This window comes from Pan troglodytes, chromosome 7 (genome assembly GCF_028858775.2).
Source record: "Pan troglodytes isolate AG18354 chromosome 7, NHGRI_mPanTro3-v2.0_pri, whole genome shotgun sequence".
Lineage (NCBI taxonomy): Eukaryota > Metazoa > Chordata > Mammalia > Primates > Hominidae > Pan > Pan troglodytes.
Genome location: NC_072405.2, coordinates 113,232,982 through 113,250,569, shown reverse-complemented (window position 1 = coordinate 113,250,569; position 17,588 = coordinate 113,232,982). Strand labels below are relative to the sequence as shown.

Below are 17,588 nucleotides of genomic sequence, written 5' to 3'. Positions count from 1 at the left end.
ATAGTCCAAGTGGCTGAACTTCAAAAAAAATATAGGCAGATCTGTGCTAAGGTCAGGGCCCAGGTTAGAAAAACCTTTAACCCTAACAGGTGGAATGGAGACATGTTGGCAGATAGCTCCAGGGATTTTAACATCTCAGTCTCTGACTTTCCTAAGCCATCAGCTGCCTTGGATTGGCATGGTGAATGCATAAGTGGAATCGCCACAGTGACAGAAATGGAGTCCCCATATACTTCCAAGAGCATATAAAAGCACTCCTCGGCCAGGCGCTGTGGCTCACGCCTGTAATCCCAGCACTTTGGGAGGCCGAGGCGGGTGGATCACGAGGTCAGGAGATCGAGACCATCCTGGCTAACATGGTGAAACCCCGTCTCTACTAAAAATACAAAAAATTAGCCGGGCGTGGTGGCGGGTGCCTGTAGTCCCAGCTACTCGAGAGGCTGAGGCAGAATGGCGTGAACCTGGGAGGCGGAGCTTGCAGTGAGCCGAGATCGCGCCACTGCATTCCAGCCTGGGCAACAGAATGAGACTCCTGTAGTCCCAGCTACTCGGGAGACTGAGGCAGGAGAATGGTGTGAACCCAGGAGGCGGAGCTTGCAGTGAGCTGAGATCGCGCCACTGCACTCCAACCTGGAAGACAGAGCGACACTCCATCTCAAAAAAAAAAAAAAAAAAAAAAAAGCAGTCCTCACCTTGCATAGTAGTGTAGGATGGTAAAAATAACTGTTCAACCTGAAACTATGCAGAAATCTCTTTTTAATGCAAATTAAAAAAATTTATTTTTAACTGACAAATAAAAATTAGATGTATCTATGGCAGTGGTCCCCAACCTTTTTGGCACCAGTGACCAATTTCATGGAAGACGATTTTTCCATGGACCAGGGAGGGGATGGTTTTGGGATGATTCAAGTGCATTACATTTATTGTGCACTTTATTTCTATTATTATTATATTGTAATATATAATGAAATAATTATACAACTCACCATAATGTAGAATCAGCAGGAGCCCTAAGCTTGTTTTCCTGCAACTAGATGGTGCTATGTGGGGGTGATGGGAGACAGTGTCAGATCATCAGGCATTAGATTCTCATAAAGAGCACACAACCTAGATCCCTCACATGCACAGTTCACAATAGGGTTCATGGTCCCATGAGAATCTAATGCGGCTGTTGATCTGACAGGCAACAGAACTCCCGTGGTAATGCAAGCGATGGGGAACAGCTGTAAGTACAGATGAAGCTTTGCTTGTTTGCCTGCTGCTCACCTCCTGCTGTGCAGCCTGGTTCCTAACAGGCCATGGACTTGGGGATTCTTGATCTATGGCATACAACATGATGATCTGATATATGTATATCTTGTGGAATGTCTAAATCAAGCTACCATACCTACTATCTCACTTTGTGGTGAAAAGATTTAAAATCTACTATCTTAGCAATTTTTAAGCTATGATACATTGGTATTGACTATAGTCACAATGTTGTACAATAGATCTCCTGAACTTTTTCCTCCTGTCTGGCTAAAATCTTATTTTTTTATTTTTTTTGAGACACAGTCTCACTCTGTCGCCCAGGCTGAAGTGCACTGGCACGATCATGGCTCACTGCAGCCTCAACCTCCTAGGCTCAGGTGATCCTCCCATCTAAGCCTCTCAAGTATTATGTTGATGCAAAAGTTATTGCAGGTTTGCCCTTAAAAGTAATAATGGCAAAAACTGCAATAACTTTTGCACCAAGCCAATACCTGGGACCACAGGCACGCGCCACCATGCTGGCTTATTTATTTATTTTTTGTAGAGACTGGGTCTCCCTATGTTGCCCAGGCTAGTCTCGAACTCCTGGACTCAAGCAATCCTACTGCCTCAGCCTCCCAAAGTGTTGGGATTACAGGCGTGAGCCACTGTGCTCAGCCCTGACTAAAATGTCGTACTCTTTAACCAACATCTCCCCAATCCAACCCTTATCCCCCAGACTCCAGTAACCACCACTCTACTCTTTATGAGTTTAACTCTGTTATACATTCCACATACAAGTGAAATCATGCAGAATTTGTCTTTTTTCTTTTTTTTTCTTTTTCCACGTTTGAAAGAATTTCCGTTTCTGTGCCTGGCTTATTTCACTTGCGTGTCCTATAGATTCACCCATGTTGTGATAAATGACAGGAATTCCTTCTCTTTCACAATGGACTGCTGTAGAGTATGCCATTCTGTGTATACATCACAGCGTCTTTATTCATTTGTTGATGGTTACAGATTGATTCCATATCTTGTCTATCGTGAATAGTGCAAAGCAATCTTAATACTCAGTGGGAAGAATTATGATTATTCTGCAACTTTTAAGAAGTTTTGTCAAAATATTAAAAACTCTCTGTCAGTTATGAAAGAAGAAATGAAAAAATCATACTAAAACTAATATTTGCTTAGTATATATATATATTTTTTTCTTTTTTGAGATGGAGTCTTACCCTGTCACCAAGGCTGGTGTGCAGTGGGATGATCTCAGCTCACTGCAACTTCCGCCTCCTGGGTTCAAGTGATTCTCCTGTCTCAGCCTCCCAAGTATCAGGGATTACAGGTGCCCGCCATCATGCCTCACTAATTTTTGTATCTTTAGTAGAGATGGATTTTCACCATGTTGGCCAGGCTGGTCTCGAACTCCTGACCTCAAGTGATCCGCTCACCTTGGCCTCCCAAATTGCTGAGATTTCAGGCGCGAGCCACCATGCCTGGCCTACTTAGTACACTCTTATTAATTGTTTAAAAAAATCATAATAGGGAGGGCATTAAACAGAGACAGGCCAGTATTTTAGCTTCTAGGTAAACAGAGCCCAATATAAAACAATAAAACTGACCTCTAACTAGGGCCTTCCCACACTAAACCAATCAGGTACATTTTCATTGTCTTCCCTCCTTGTAAAAGCTCACAGCTCATGCTGCTGCAGCCAAGCACTCCCAATCTCTTTTGATTTTGAGTGCTACCTAAATCATGAATTGTTCTTTGTTTAAAATAAACTCTATTACTTTTATTTTGTCTAAAGGTGTTATTTTTAACAGATTTGGTGTCAGAAATGGGATCCAAGGCATTCTATGGCAGCCCCGGGAACACAGAGCTACCAGGGGAGGTACCCACAGACCACACTGTCCTCACTGTTCTCTTGTTTGTAACTGGAGGCCGTGATTAATTCCCTCTCAGACTGAGCTTCATGAATTATATTTTGAGCTCTCCAGACTTCATTTGAGCAAACAGGGTCCAGGATCAAATTGGATTTGATGATTAACCAGATCAGATCCAGATACAGGCCTTGGCTAGGTACCTGTTGACGATAGGTTCATCTGAATCAAATGAGTCTGGCACTCTATCTTCTGGAACTCCAGCAGATTTTATGTATAAGAACTATAGTCTCAGGACTTGCACATTTTTAGAAAAATGGGTTAATCTTACAAAGATAACTTAGAGTGGTCACTATGGGGAACTTTCAACCTAAATAAAATCATTCGCCTGTGAGGCACATTGGAAAAGGAAGAATCCAAAATGCAATGGGATGCATTTTTTAATTGGTACAAAGAAACATCTAGAAGATAAAATGAATTAAAAATTGCCTCCCTAAAAAATTCCTTACAGGAGGCAAAGGAAAATCTTAAGCAACAAACTCAGGACATTAAAAAAAAAGGACTGTACCTTGACTGAATTAACTCTGACTGCTCCTTCTCTTTATCTGTCCTTACCTCAACGTTCTGAGTTCTCTAACCCTTTTGCCCAGCTACCCTTTCACCCTGAAGACAATGAAAAAAGGGAAGTTAGACAAATGCTTGCAAAATGAGACCCTCTGATCAGGCAGGCATGCCTGCCATAATCACCTTTACTCCATGGTCTAAAATTGAGCTTAGGGCCATTGTAAATGACTTCCCTAGCCCCAAGAAAACCTCCTGGAAATGTACTAAGGAATTCAGAAACCTTATTGGAGCATTTGATCCAGTACTCCCTGATCTTTACCAATTTATTCATATGCTATTGGGACCTGGTGATGCTTGAAGATGGATAGCAGGAGTGGAATGGGACCAACCTGGGGAGGATGTGAAAGACCCTCCAAAACCTCCTTAAAAGAAAGGCAGAAAGAAGCTGGAAGAATTGCCAAGACCTTTCAAATTCAGTTCCTAAGATTTTTCCACAAAAAGTTGATTGGTCCATCATACAATCTTATAGACAAAAAAAGATGAACCAATTTCAAATTACAGAGCCCATTTAGAAACACTATTTATAAAACATGCTGGACTTGAAATACCATAAGGGGCGCTTCCTGCAGAGACTGAAATGGCATTAGCTTCTGTATTTGTAAATGGACTTCATCCTAAATTTAGTGATTTAATTAGAAAACATACGCCAGGACGGAAAGTTATAGATATGATTGAATTGGTGGCCCTAGTTGAAAATTCTGAGAGGATTCTAAAGCAAGAGAAAAATCAAAAGACAAATAAAGGGCAACACAGAGAGACCCCATCTCTACAAAAATAAATGAAAAAATTAGCCAGGCATTGTGACATGTGCCTGTAGTCCCAGCTACTCAGGAGACTGAGGTGGGAGGATCACTTCAGTCCAGGAGGTTGAGGCTGCAATGGGCCGTGATTGTGCCACTGCACTCCAAGCTGGGCGATAGAGCAAGACCTTGTCTCAGAAACAACAACAACAACAACAACAACAACAGAGGCAAATAGGCTCATGTCTTTATGTTACCAAAATGCCAGGGGTTTGGTTTAGGTCTTGCTGCTCGCTGCACAGAAAGCCAATCACTGAGACAGTGAGTATTGCCAGAGAAGAAGGCCTTCATCAGGTGCCACAGCGGAGAAGATGGGAGATTAGTCTCAAATCCATCTCCCTGACCAAATAAAATTGGAAGTTTATATAGCAGGGAAGCAACGTAGCCATGTGTGGAAAAACAGGAATTTAGAAAGGGTAAGGAGGAGGAGTTGGTCAATAGGAAGCAGGTGGTCAGTTAAGCCAGCAGTCCCCAACCTTTTTGGCACCAAGGACAAGTTTTGTGGAAGACAATTCTTCCACACATGGTGGTAGGGGTGTGAGATGGGGGATGGTTTCGGGATGAAGCTGTTCCACCTCAGATGATTAGGCATTAGTTGGATTCCCATAACAAGTGCACAATCTGGATCCCTTGCATGCACATTCACAACAGCGTTCCTGATCCTGTGAGAATCTAATGGTGTTGCTGATGCAGCTCAGTTGGTAATGCTCACTCACCCTCCACTCACTCCCTGCTGTGCAGCCCAGTTCTTAACAGGCCATGGATCCCAGTCCATGGTCTGGGAATTGGGGACCCCTTAGTAGGCAATCATCATGAGCAAAGGATCTGGCATTTCATTGTCCAGATGTGGTAATCTGGTAAGTTTCAGCTCCTTAATACTATTGGGGAGGCCTGATGTTTGATTTCCTGAAAAAAGAACTCAGATAAGACAAATGAAACTTTCTCAAGTTTCAAGACTGGAGGGTCAATTTCTTTTTCTTTTTTTTTCTTTCTTCCTTTTTTTTTTTTTTTTTTTTTTTTTTGAGACAGAGTCTCACTCTGTTGCCCAGGCTGGAGTGCAGTGGCATGATCTTGGCTCACTGCAACCTCCACCTCCCAGGTTCAAGCGATTCTCTTGCCTCAGCCACCCGAGAAGCTGGGATTACAGGTGCACGCCACCATGCCCAGCTAATTTGTGTGTGTGTGTGTGTGTGTGTGTGTTTAGTAGAGACAGGGTTTTGCCATGTTGGCCAGGCTGGTCTCAAACTCCTGGCCTCAAGTGATCCACTCACCTCGGCCTCCCACAGTGCTGAGATTACAAGCATGAGCCACCATGCCTGGCCTGCGAGGGTTAATTTCTATGTTTATTCAAAAGAAACTATAAACATCATTTATATGGGATGATTGGGCTGGTTTAAGTAATAGTCACAGCAACTACAATAAAGGCAGACATCTCGAGGCACAAGTTTCTTTAGTTTGGACCTCTTAGTATTGATTTCAAATACATGAATATACTGGAGGAGGACCAAAGAAACTTCTGCCTCAAGATGTCCTTCTTTACTGTAAACAGCCAGGCCACTGGAATCAAAATTGTCCAGTCTTTTTTTTTTTTTTGAGACAGAGTATCACTCTGTCACCCAGGCTGGAGTGCAGTGGTGCAATCTTAGCTCACTGCAATCTCCACCACCTGGGTTCAAGTGATTCTCCTGCCTCAGCCTCCTGAGTAGCTGGGACTGCAGGCACACACCACCATGCCCGTCTAATTTTTGTATTTTTAGTAGAGACGGGGTTTCTCCATGTTGGCCATGGTGGTCTCGAACTCCTGACCTCAGGTGATCCACCCGCCTCGGCCTCCCGAAGTGCTGGGATTACAGGCATGAGCCACCGTGCCTGGCCAAAATCATCCAGTCTCGCACTAGGCAAGTGAGGAACCCATTTCTTTTGACCCAGACATTTTCCCCTCCAGATGAAGCCCCTGAGGGTTTGACTCCTGGAATAATAACACTAATGAGGCTCCCAGGGATTTTTTCCATAATACCTTTAAATGAACAAAGGGAAACTAAAATTAAGATTAATGGGAAACAGGCAGGGTGATTCATGCCTGTAATCCCAGCTATTTGGGAAGCTGAGGTGGGAAGATCACTCAAACCCAGGAGTTCGAGGCTGCAGTAAGCTATGATTGCATCACTGCACTTGAGCCTGGGTGACAGAGGGAGACCCTGTCTCAAAAGGAAAAAAAAAAAAAATAGATAAAGTGGCTCCCGTATTTACCAAAACTGTATAAGACTTCCCATTACTCCTTTTTTTTTTTAAGAGGCAGGGTCTCACACTGTCACCCAGGCTGGAGTGTAGTGGCGTGATCACAGCTCACTGCAATCTTGACCTCCTGGGCTCAAGGGATCCTCCCACCTCAGCCTCTCGAGTAGCTAGGACTACAGGTGCATGCCATTGTGCCTGGATAATTTTTTAAAAACTTTTTTGTAGAGATGGAGTCCTGCTAGATTGCCCAGGATGATCTCAAACTCCTGGCCTCAAGTGATCTTCCCTTCCCTGGCCTCTCCCAAGTGTAATGATTACAGGTATGAGCCACTGTGCCCGGCCACGTTATGTACTCCTTTAATTTTTTTATTTTCATTTTTTTTGAGATGCAGTCTCTCTCTGTTGCCCAGGCTGGAGTGCAGTGGCACAATCTCGGCTCACTGCAACCTCTGCCTCCCAGGTTCAAGCGATTCTCCTCCTTAAACCTCTGAGTAGCTGGGACTACAGGCATGTGCCACCATACCAGCTAATTTTTGTATTTTTAGTAGAGATGGGGTTTCACCATGTTGGCCAGGCTGGTCTCAATCTCTTGACCTCAAAGTGATCCACCTGCTTTGGCCTCCCAAAGTGCTGGGATTACAGGCGTGAGCCACCACGCCTGGCCCACCTTATATACTTTAAAACCCCACCTTCGTAAATCAACAACTCCCTTGCAGTAAAAAGAATAGTTTCATGGTGGAGGTTTCAAATCAAGTCCAAATGTCTCCATGTCTGAACCTGTTCAAATGATACTTGGACCATTTTCAGAAAAACATGCCTTCTTACTTTGTGATGCTGCCCCAGTGAATCTATGGGGACAAGACTTGCTAAGAATGTACAGAAAATTATCTTCAGAAGGAGAGATAATCTTATAATTTCCTAACTCTCCTGAACCTGAACTGCTCTGTTACATACTAGTAGAAGCTGATAACACTGAAACTCAAATCTATAAAAACCTGTTCTTTCTGAAGAATCTAGATATTTGTGGGCTTCCTCCTTAAATGACATAGGAAATATTTAAAGTGCTGAACCCACAAAAATCAAAACAGGAAAAAAACCAAATAAATCATTCTAAGCTGCTACCTAATTTACCTCAATACCCACTAAAACCAGATGTATTCAGGGGCTGTCACCAGTTGTAGAGGAATTAATTATACAAGGACTTCTAATGTTTTACACTAGTCCTTGTAACACCCCAGTCTACCACTTTAAAAACCCAGTGGACAAGGCTGGAGATTTGTTCAAGACCTACATGCAGTAAATTAGATTGTAATACTGACGTTACCAGTAGTTCCAAATTCTAATACCTTGTTGTATAAGGTACCCCCAAATTTAAAATGGTTCACAGGGATGAAACACAGTATTCCAGCTGATAGAGTCACTACTTATTTGCTTTTACTTGGAAAAAAATCAACAATATAATTGGACTGTAATGCCAAAGGGATTTACCAAGGCCCATCTTATTTTTCTCAGACTTTGCATCACGATTTGCCAAATTTGCAATTTCCTAGGAATTCTGCTCTTATTCAATATGTTGATAACCTACTGCTATGTTCTTTCTCATACTAAGGCAGAGTCAGAAATAGATTCAACTTACTTCTTTTTTTTTTTTTGTGATGGAGACTTGCTCTGTTGCCCAGGCTGGGGTGTGATGGTATGATCTTGGTTCACTGCAACCTCCACCTCCCAAGCTCAAGCGATTCTCATGCCTCAGCCTCCCAAGTAGCTGGGACTACAGGAGCATGCCATCACACCCAGCTAATTTTTTGTAGTTTTAGTAGAAATGGGGTTTCACCACATTGGCCAGGCTGATTTCAAACTCCTGACCTCTAGTGATCCACCTGCCTCGGCCTCCCAAATTGCTGGGATTACAGGCACGAGCTATGGCCCCTGGTCCCCAATCTACTTCTTTTTATTATTATTATTATTATTTTGTGTGTGTGTGTGTGTGTTTTTTAGACGGAGTCTCGCTCTGTCGCCCAGGCTGGAGTGCAGTGGCGCGACCTCAGCTCACTGCAAGCTCCGCCTCCCAGGTTCACGCTATTCTCCTGCCTCAGCCTCCCGAGCAGCTGGGACCACAGGCGCCCGCCACCATGCCGGACTAATTTTTTTGTATTTTTAGTAGAGACGGGGTTTCACCATGTTAGCCAGGATGGTCTCGATCTCCTGACCTCGTGGTCCGCCCACCTCGGCCTTCCAAATTGCTGGGATTACAGGCGTGAGCCACCGCACCTGGCCTCAATCTACGTCTTACAACAATTAGCTTACAAAAGCCATAGGCTTCCATGGAAAGACTCCAATTTTCTAGAGGAAATGTCCACTGCTGCCTGCAGAAGAAACTTTCCTGTCACCTGAAAGAATGAAAATTATTCAAAGTTTCTCTTGATCCATATCTAAAAGACAACTAAGAGGTTCCTTTGAATTTGCAGGATATTGTAGGTCTTAGGTCCCAAATTTTTCCTTGTTGGCATCTCGCTTGTATGAACTTGCACAAAACTCTGACCCAGAGCCTTTAGCGTGGGAGGATAATCATGAACAGGCTTCAGCCAACCACAACTGGCCCTACCACAACCTCCAGCCTTAGGACTCTGAAATTATAGCAAACCTGTATCACTTTCACTTCATTCATTCATGAACATAACAACGAGGTTTTAGAAATTCTTACTTAAGAACACAGAGGAAAACACAGGCCCATCACTTAATAGGCTGCAATTAGACCCAGTAGCTAAGGTGGATCCCAATTGTTTAAAGGTAGTAGCAGAAGCATCCAGATTGGTTGAGGTCTCATCTGAGCTGATTTTAGGAAATGAATTTTATTCGCAAGCTCTACACGCTTTGGAAAGTCTATTAAATTCCAGTCAAACTCAACATTTCTCAGCAAGTAGACTAACATCTTTTGAAATTCTTCTCCTGTCTCCTTCTAATCTCATATAAAATGCTGCAATCTTGGCTGGGCATGGTGGCTCACACCTGTAATCCCAGCACTTTGGGAGCCTGAGGTGGACGGATCAGTTGAGGTCAGGAGTTTGAGACCAGCCTGGCCAACATGGTGAAACCCCATCTCTACTAAAAAAATACAAAAATTTAGCCAGACATGGTGGCAGGTGCCTGTAATCCCAGCTATTTGGGAGGCTGAGGCAGGAGAACTGCTTGAATCTGGGAGGCGGAGGTTGCAGCGACCCGAGATTGTGCCACTGCACTCCAGCTTGAGTGACAGAGGCTCCGTCTCAAAATAAAATAAAATAAAATAAATAAATAAATAAATAAATAAATAAAATAATGCTGCAATCTACTTAACCCTTCTACCCTACTACCCTGACTTGACAAAGGTGAGGACCACAACTATGTAAATCTCATATCACAGCTATTGATTGATCAACTGATTTATAAGATGCCCCATTAAACACCTTGAGATAATACATTTTGCTGATGGATTTTCTGCTAAAAATGCGGAAGTAAAATACCAAGGAGGGCATGCCTGGACTACCCAGAATGAATTAACAGAAAAGGGAGCTCTTCCCCAGTTGAAGTCAGCCCAACCAGCAGAGGTACATGCTCTCACTCAGGCCTGTCAAATATCTCAGGGCAAATCAGACAACATTTATACAGACAGTAGATAAGCCTTTGGGGGTAGTCCATGATTTTGGCATGTATTAGAAGCAAAGAGGGTTCCTCATTTCAAGTGGGTCCACCACCGAAAATGAGCCCCAGGCAAATGAACTTCTTTCTGCTATTTTGCTGCCCTCACAAGTTGCTATTATTAAAATTGAAGCTCACTTGTAAAACTGAACCTAAATATCAAGACAATGCCTTAGTGAACTTCCATGCTAAGGTAGCTGTCACTAAACATGTTAGGATATACAATTTGGTTGAACTCTATAACATTAATTCAGATCAAATCACCTATGATAATTTGTTAAATAAACGATTCTATGCACCTGAATTAGAAAACCAAAATTGGCACTTAAAAGGATGCAAATTTAATACCAAACGTGAACTCACTGAGGGCCCTGACAGCCACCTAGTCCTCCCTAAGTCCTTAAAACTACCAGTATTAAAGGCTCTGCACTCCACAGCTCACCAGAGTGTAGACAAAATGGTTCAAATTATGAAAAAGTATTGGTGGAGTAATTGTTCTAAAGTTGCAAAAATGGTTCATAACCCAAGTCTGATTTATCAGATTCATAATTCTGTGAAAACCATTAAGGTTTCAAACGGTACATTTCTACCACCTGCTGGACCATGTGAACACCTACAAAAGAACTTCATTTAGTTGCTACCCTCAATGGGCTACCAGTATGTTCCTGTAACTGTATGCCTGTTCTCAGGGTGGATTGAGGCCTTGCCATGCAGGAAGGCTGATGCCACAACAGTAGCAAAAAAAAAAAAAAACACAAAAAAATACAAAAAACAGAGCATATGTTTCCTTTATGGGATATCCCTAGAAAGATTTCCAGTGATAGAGGAACTCATTTTACTGGACAAATTTATTATTATTATTATTGTTATTGTTATTTTTGAGGCAGAATCTTGCTCTGTTATCCAGGCTGGGGTGCAGTGGCATGGTCTCGGCTCACTGCAACCTTCGCCTCCTGTGTTCAAGTGATTCTCCTGCCTCAGGCTCCCAAGTAGCTGGGATTACAGGCATGTACCACCATCTGGCTAATTTTTGTACTTTTAGTAGAGACAAAGTTTCACCATGTTGGCCAGGCTGATCTCAAACTCCTGACCTCAGGTGATCCACCTGCCTTAGCCTCCCAAAGTGCTGGAATTACAGGCATTAGCCACCACGCCTGGCCTACTGGACAAATTATTAAACAATTTTTTTAAAGGTTTACAAACAAAATAGCATGACCATTGTCCTTATCCCTAGTCTTCTGGAAAGGTTGAATAGGCAAATGGCAACCTAAAACTAAAATTGGCCAAAATGATGGAATCTTCTGGATTGCCTGGCCAAAAGTTTGAACACTGGGCTTAATGGCAATTATATCTACCCATGCTGGAAAGCACAAGATGACACCTCATGAAATAGTACTGAAAGACCTATGCCCTTAATAATACAGCTTCATGTACCTCCCATATTTGTAACCTGTGGTATGACTCAATATTGCCAGACCTTGATAAATTATGCTGAAGCATACAATAAGTTCTCACAACATCATTGATCAGGTCTTGGAAACTGTGATTTTAAGCAAAACAATGTATAATAAAACAAATTTAATTTTTCTCATCAACGTTAAAATGAAACAACATTGAATGAAATACATTATTCAAGGAACACTGTTTTGCTTAAAATCATTGTTTCCATAAAACTATCAACGACGACATCAATTGAGGACTTACTGTATTTCTATCTGGTAATAGTAGCTTTCTGTGACCCACTGATTGATTATCAGAATCCTCATGGTCTAGAACTCGGAAACTGGGTCTTTTGGAATTTATATCCAAGAAAGTCTGCCCTTGAGTCTCACTGGAAGGGACCACACCAACTTCTCACCACTTACACTACAGTAAAGCCTTGAGTTTTGGACCAATGTTTCTCAACTCAAGAGGGCCCTTCCAGACTCTCAGAACTGACCACCAGTTAAGGATCTCAAGGTAAAGTTGCCCAGGAACATCTCTCCCCAAAGCAGATGGCATCTTGAATGTAGACAGCTTTCCCAAGATCAGAGATCAAGAACCTCCTCTTCCTGGGGTGGGTGCAGTGGCTCACGCCTGTAATCCCAGCACTTTGGGAGGCCGAGGAGGGCAGATCACGAGGTCAGAAGATCAAGACCATCCTGGCTAACACAGTGAAACCCCGTCTCTACTAAAAATACAAAAAATTAGTCGGGCATGGTGGCGGGTGCCTGTAGTCCCAGCTACTCGGGAGGCTGAGGCAGGTGAGTGGCGTGAACCTGGGAGGTGGAGCTTGCAGTGAGCCGAGATAGTGCCACTGCACTCCAGCCTGGGTGACAGAGCAAGACTCCATCTCAAAAAAAAAAAAAAAAAGTACCTCCTCTTCCTATCATGGAACCCCTGTTCTTTTTATCTCCTGTTTCTTACTCTTCCTTTCTGTGTATGGCATGATAATGCCATAATTAGAATCTCACAGTCTATAGCTTCTGCAGAAAATTTAGCTAAATTCTGGATTTTCCATGCTAAGTCAAAATACTTGCATGGCTTTTTAGAGACCCATTAGTATATCTTGTGACTCAATTTGCCAGAATCTCAAATGCAACAATCTGTTTAGATTATACCGTTGGTCCCTTTATAGAGTTAAACTTCTAGACCCCTTTATTCTTACTTCTTGTTTAACCCAACCATGGAATACGATGGCCAGGTCTGCTGACCATATTGCAAGGAGGCTATGCACAAAAAAGGAGAACATTAACAGAGCTATTTACAAGAATGCCTATCTACATACGTATTTTGGTAGCCTTCTAGGACGTAATAACTCAGTATCAGTCTCTTGGTTAGAAACTGCTGATGCCAACTAATTACTCCATAACTGAAGTCTCCCAAGGAGCAGGCTTGTTCACCCTAGGTACATCCTTCCTACCACTGCCCTCCGCCACCCCACAACCAGGCTTTCAGGAATGTCCTAGGTACATCTTTATAAGCAGAGAATTTAACTATCAGCCATATGCTTGGACCACCCCATACCTTGACAGATGGAGAATGAAAGACCAATGGGGACTAGGGATTTTAATGGTGCCATTGTCACTACATAACCAGTCAGAAGCTAAACATTAGTACACCCCTCTAAACCTGCATCATAGATTAAAAAGAAACTGACCAGCAGATGACAACCCTGCCAAGGGGGCATCATATGTTAGGTCCATTTTTCCATGGCTTGGGATGACTACAAATGAAATAAAGGTCAAAAATTTTTATTTGACATTAGTTACTATTGCGGGTTCTACAGCTAAGGCTATAGCTATCCAACAAAAATCTCTAAATTCCCTTACTTGAGTAGTTTTAGATAATAGGCTTGCATTGGACTATTGGCTGAACAAGGAAGAGTCTATGCAATATGCTCATTTTATCCTATTCCTCCTGTTGTGCCTGGATAAATACCTCTTGTATTAGAAACTCAATCACAAGAAATTAACAAACAGGCCACCTGGTTAAAACAAGTTGAATCCCCCTCTGGTTCATTCCTTGATTTATTCAATTTTAGCTGGTTTGATTCATGAGGACCTTGGCTAAGGAGCATACTCTAGTCTCTTGGTATTATCCTCCTGATGGTCATCATTGTAATCACCCTGTTTGCTGTATTCTGTCAAGAGTCTTAAATGCATGCTCTCAGCCATCAGCGGTACATTAGATGCTCTCACCTTGATCAGAGTGACAATAATGATGTGAACAACAAAGGGAATCTTTCTTCAATGAGCCTAACATCATGACTTGTGAGTTCCACAGAGACAAAGACAACTTACCTGTGATGGTGACAGGGAGGGGTGCCTATGCCTAAGTATTGTTCAGTCTCTCATAAGAGGCTGACCAAAAGCAGAGAATAATTGTTTTTAACAAAAATTCTAACAGGGAGGGCATTAGACTGTTAAAGCAAACTAAATATGGCCTGAGAAGGACTTCGTGCTTCTATATTTGAGTCCTTGTGGACAAACTGTAACTTAGCTTAATAGGCATACAAAATTGAAATCCTAATTTAGAAGCATGCACCTGTAACAATAGCTGCATTTTGGCCAATCCCAGCAGCCATATTTCAGCCACTCATAGACTGCTAAGTGTCGAAACCATGTTCAAATAAGGCAAATGCCAGCCTGTAACCAATCCAGCTGTTTCTGTACCTCACTGCTGATTTCTGTACATCACTTCCCTTTTTTTGTTTATAAATTTGTTCTAACCACAAGCCTTCTCTGGAGTCTCCGAATCTGCTGTGATTCTGGGGACTGCCCAATTCGTGAATCATTCATTGCTCAATTAAACTCCTTTAAATTTAATTCAGCTGAAGTTTTTCTTTTAACAAGACGGAGGCAACCCTACCACTTTAGGTTCCTATATGTAAGCAGACTGGAGCCCAGTGTAAAGAGTAAAACAAAACTAAAGACTACCAATAAGAAAACACCAGCTAACCTCTAACTAGGGTCTTTCCACCTAATCCAATGAAGTACACTTTCATCTTCCCTTTGTGTAAAAGCTCACTGCCCATGCTGCTGCAACAAAGCATTCTGAATTTCTTTTGATTCTGAGAGCTACCAATTCATGAATTGTTCTTTGCTCAAAATAAACTATTAAATGTATATTATCTAAGGTTTTTAAATGTTAGTAATTTAAACATTAGAAATATTAAATTTCTACGTAAATAAACAACATAGAAAATAAATAGCAAGAGTAGACCGGGCACGGTGGCTCACGGCTGCAATCCCAGCAATTTGGGAGGCCAAGGCAGGTGGATCACCTGAGGTCAGGAGTTTGAGACCAGCCTGGCCAACATGGTGAAACCTCGTCTCCACTAAAAATACAAAAATTAGCTGGGCATGGTGGTGTACACCTGTAATCCCAGCTACTTGAGAGGCTGAGGCAGGAGAATTGCTTGAACCTGGAGGCAGAGTTTGCAGTGAGTCGAGATTGCGCCACTGCACTCCAGCCTGGGCTACAGAGTGAGACTCCCTCTCAAAAAAAGAAAAAGAAAACAAATAGCAAGAGTAAATAAATTGTAAATGAAACAACAAGAATCATTTGGATAGTGCTTACCTTCTTGTGTAACTTACGACATGGAGAGAGCATCTTTTCTCTGACGTGATGAATTGTTCTCCTTTCTAAGACTGGATCAGCTCCCAACATTTTATCCTTTGTGTTTTCAGCGTCATGAAAAATTTCCCAGAGTTGCTTCAATGTGAAGTTTCTGCCAGGACCGCTTCCTCTGAGACAGCATGCTTTTTGCCACACTTCCTTCCTCATTTATGTTAAGTTTGCCTTTGCTAAGTTCCTCTGGCTGCATATCCTCTTGAATGATGCAGTGGCCACATTCTCACAGTGAACTGTTTTTCTGTAACTCATTCAATTTGGAGTTCATTTCTAGCATTACTACTTTTTGGACTGTTTTCTGCGCTTTCATCTTTGTTGGCCAATTTCCTCTTTTGAGTATCCATTATTGTAAACCATCATGTGGCTTCATTCACAGGAAAATCAGCAACACAACTACACGCTTTGCTGTGTAAGAACTGAACATATGTGCAGTGGCCAATCATTAGTGGACTTTGAAAGGAGAGGTGTGATTGGTTATTGATCATGCTATGCATCTGTTATTTACACGGTGATTTGTGGACTAAAGAACTGACAGTGAGGTTTGTACTTTGTGTAATTGTGCACAGTTAATAACGTTGTAGCTGAAATTTGAACCATGTTGTTGGGGTTCTGGTGTGATTTAACTAAATGGTGGTAACTAGGATTTGTGCATATTGGGACCATGCAAAGTGAAGACTAACTATACTTCCAACCCTTACCAAGACTGATCCAGCTGCTGCCATTATCAAATGTCTGATATATCGCAACAGAGACCAACACTAAGCCCTTGATGTGACACCATTCCTCAATGAGACCAACTGGCCGCTTGATGGAAGCTGACTACCTTAGGTCTCTTCCACCCTGGAAGGGTCAGTGGTTTGATCCCACAGGACATATTCAGGTTATGAGTTTTCCTATATAAATGTAAATGTCTAAACATAATTCTTTGTCACTGAATAGAATGCTTCAGAATATATATACTATAATATTATTTAGAAAAACATTTAAATAATGTAAAAACAATATTAAATATTGATACATATATAGAACTTTTGAAGTATTTTTTAATAGATTGATTAGATACACACTACACTCACTGCAAGGATTCAGGTGGTGGAAAATAAAGCAGTGAAGATCTCTTGCTTTGCAGAAATATTTCTTGGATTTCATATACTTTTAAGGCCATATTGGAAGCTGGCAAAGATCCCACTGTGTCCTGGTTGGTAAGTAAACACAGCCTGCTTTTTAGCTTCCAGCTCTTTGCAGAGAACTATGATCCTCCTTTTCCTTTCTCCAGGGCTAACCCACTTCTTCCTACGCTCAGATTTCTGATTCTGGAATACAAAACGTACACTGTGAAAGCCTGAGGGAAAGGAATGCCCTCCCACCCCTACCCCAGCCCTCCTATCCCCTCAGCCCCCACTCCTGTCACAATTAAGCACAATGGCAATGAGCACTAGGACCCCACACTTGACCGTTTTAGGGACCCTCTGTCTGCAAGTGGGTGAAGAACCACTGAATCTTTCTTGTTTTTTAAATTTTTTTTTTTTTTTTTTTTTTTTTTTTTTTTTTTTAGAGGCTGGTGTCTTGCAATTCCTTCAGGCTGGAGTGGCACACTCACAGCTCACTGCAGCCTCGAATTCCTGGGTTCAGGCGATCCTCTTGCAGCAGCCTCCTAAGTAGCTGGGACTACAGGCGTGTGCCACAGTGCCTGGCTGAATCTTGTTGAGAGGAGCTTAGTCAGAACTGGAGGTCTACTGCAAACCACCCTAGTGAGTGAGGCATGGGCATACTAATCGTGCTCCACTATTGCCCAACATCCCAACATCGGGGTTGCTGCTGGTACTCCTTCTACCCTGTTCGGTATGGGCTGTGCGCTGAGCTCAGGGAGGAGCAAGAAGGTACAAGGACTTCATGTTTTCCAGTCCGGGCAAGGAAAGGGCAGACTGTCTTACTGCCTTCTTTGGAAAGAGAGGGTTTGGCCCTCCCTTTTTGCATAAACTGCTTAGACACGCAGCACTGTAAGAATACCCAGACTTTATTGCA

At 42.4% G+C, this 17,588-nt stretch overlaps 1 long non-coding RNA gene across 1 annotated transcript in view; it reads right to left on the bottom strand.

Moving 5' to 3' along the window:
* LOC134810689 (uncharacterized) overlaps positions 1–17,588 on the bottom strand; it is a 62,603-nt gene that overhangs the window by 7,199 nt on the left and 37,816 nt on the right. The window contains exon 3 of the long non-coding RNA XR_010159321.1: positions 15,510–16,876. This is a non-coding gene — a long non-coding RNA (uncharacterized LOC134810689). The remainder of the gene's footprint in view (positions 1–15,509; positions 16,877–17,588) is intronic.